General features: G+C 39.9%; 1 pseudogene across 1 annotated transcript in view; it reads left to right on the forward strand.

Annotated features, from left to right (window-relative positions):
• The first annotated feature begins 628 nt into the window (after nt 1-628).
• Nucleotides 629-2,147, forward strand: part of LOC119593740 — a 62,523-nt pseudogene continuing 61,004 nt past the window's right edge. Inside the window, exons 1-2 of the transcript XR_005230558.1 lie at nt 629-1,084; nt 1,950-2,038. The product of XR_005230558.1 is annotated as a protein abrupt-like (transcript). The remainder of the gene's footprint in view (nt 1,085-1,949; nt 2,039-2,147) is intronic.

A 2,147-nucleotide genomic window follows, 5' to 3' on the forward strand; every position in this document is an offset into this window, starting at 1 on the left:
GTTAAGAATGTGAGAGGAAACTCACCAAAATCAAGTTTTGAGACAGGTGGTTTTAAAGTTTGCCTTTCGCCCTCCACATTTACACACTTAATTCTCACGTCACTGGTAGGGGCACTAACCACACCATTTATTGCCAGAAGAAACCGGGGGTGCAAGAATCGCATTTTTGTTGAGGTGGTGAGTTTGCCTCTCCCATTCTCAATGCCTCATATAAAAACAGTCTTAAGTCTATATTTAACATATCCGGTATAAAACACAGTATGACACTTAATTGTACCATGTAATGTACATACAGATTCAGTGTAATATACACTGCACATACAAACTCAGTGCGATATGCATTGTACATGCAAAATTAGTGCAATATGCACTGTACATGTAGAATCAAATTATAATTGCATTATTTTCTTTCAGATCTGACATGGAGTGACTGGTAAAGGTCACATATATGACAGTGAAAGGAAAGGAACAATAATTTTACAGGCATCTCTTTATAGATCATAATTGGACACGCAAAACAGGCACAAATATAGACAACTGTACTGCGCTACATCACGTTTACCGAAGCCGAAGCCATCAGGCTTGTGACGCTATTCCCTGCCGTCATCACACGGGTTCATCATTCATTCATACTAGGTGGATCATGATTTTTCAGTGATGTACATAAATTTGTGAATGATGATCATTCAATATACCATACTGTTCTTATCAAATAGTGTGACTGATGTGAAATTAAAGTGAAATTTCTGCGAATTTATTAGTGCTAATAAGTCGCTGGAGGACCGCGCTGGGTACGTTATAAGGAAACGTCCGAATTCCCGATCGTTTTATATGACACTGTTACAAAGATTGATTACTTACCCTTCGTATGAAATGGAATATGGACGAATATGTATCATTATTGAATGAGAGTGGTATATCAAGTTTTAGAATATATATTAGATTTTAGTGGTATTATGATACCGCTTGGAGATACAGTCAAAGGATTCAAACGCGGCCCAGCGAAAGACGCCATGTTTGCTCTGCGCGAGGAAGGAGAGGAAATGGCTTTCTCGTAATCTACGCTTCTTGTCGGCGAGATAAAGTGAGTATTAACGTAGCCAGATGACGTATCAATTAGCATAAATATACGTAGAATCGTCTCTTAAGAAATTCAATGTAAGAAATAGCGAAGAAGTGCCAGTGAGGGGAAATAAGGGCGAGGGCGCGGGGTGACGCTGGGGAGCAAGGGTGTCGGCGCAGGAGCCAAGGCGTGCGGCCTCCCTCCCCTTTTCCCGCTCGCTCGCTCGTTCTGCGTTGTTATACTTCTCCCTTGTCTTTATTTGAGTATAGATGTCAACCAGCATTTTGCACGAAGATCTCAAGTATCCTAAATTCATACAAATCACAACAATGGATTTTGAAACCAGTTGAAGGAGGACGACAGAGCCCTCGCATTGACAGTTCAATACCGAGTCCTGGACGAGGCTGTGCGCGGGAGAAGGCTGGCATGCTAGGCCTCTCCCTGAAGCATTTCTTCAAAGTTTCATTCCGCAGATCGTCGTGGACGGGTTTATGAGGTAGCTTTATTTTTCGTATTGCTTGCGTATGATGCAGCAGTAATCAATTTATGGTTTTGGTTAGCTGTCGGCTGTAATAGCGAGATGTGGAATCAAATTGCTTTGTTTTGAGTGTATGGTTGGGGGTTGTAGAACTAAATTGCTTTGTTTTGAGTTCGTGGTTCAAGGTTTGTGGAATCAAAGTGTTTTGTTTTGAGTATGCAATTGAAGGGTTAAATTCCTTACCCATTTCTTGTTCTTGTGTTGATGGAAATGTTAGTTAATGTGTTCCCTTGGGAAAGGCAGTAGTTATTATTACAGTATCATGATCTAGGTTTACAGTAGGTGACATTTACTCTGATAAATATTTTCTCCTTACTAATAAAATTATTGTCATTTATCCCTCAACAGACTACACCATGGCGAGTGGTTTGTTGTCGCTGAAGTGGAATAACCACCGGACAACTTTCTTCCACGTCCTCTCCACTATCAGGAGCAAGGCAAGTCAAAAACATGCATATGTGAAATCAATGTATTCTTGACATAATTATATGAAATTTAGGTTATTTTTATATTATTTTTTATAGTAGAAAGCCTCAACTTTATTAT

The sequence above is a fragment of the Penaeus monodon genome, chromosome 32 (genome assembly GCF_015228065.2).
Source record: "Penaeus monodon isolate SGIC_2016 chromosome 32, NSTDA_Pmon_1, whole genome shotgun sequence".
NCBI lineage: Eukaryota > Metazoa > Arthropoda > Malacostraca > Decapoda > Penaeidae > Penaeus > Penaeus monodon.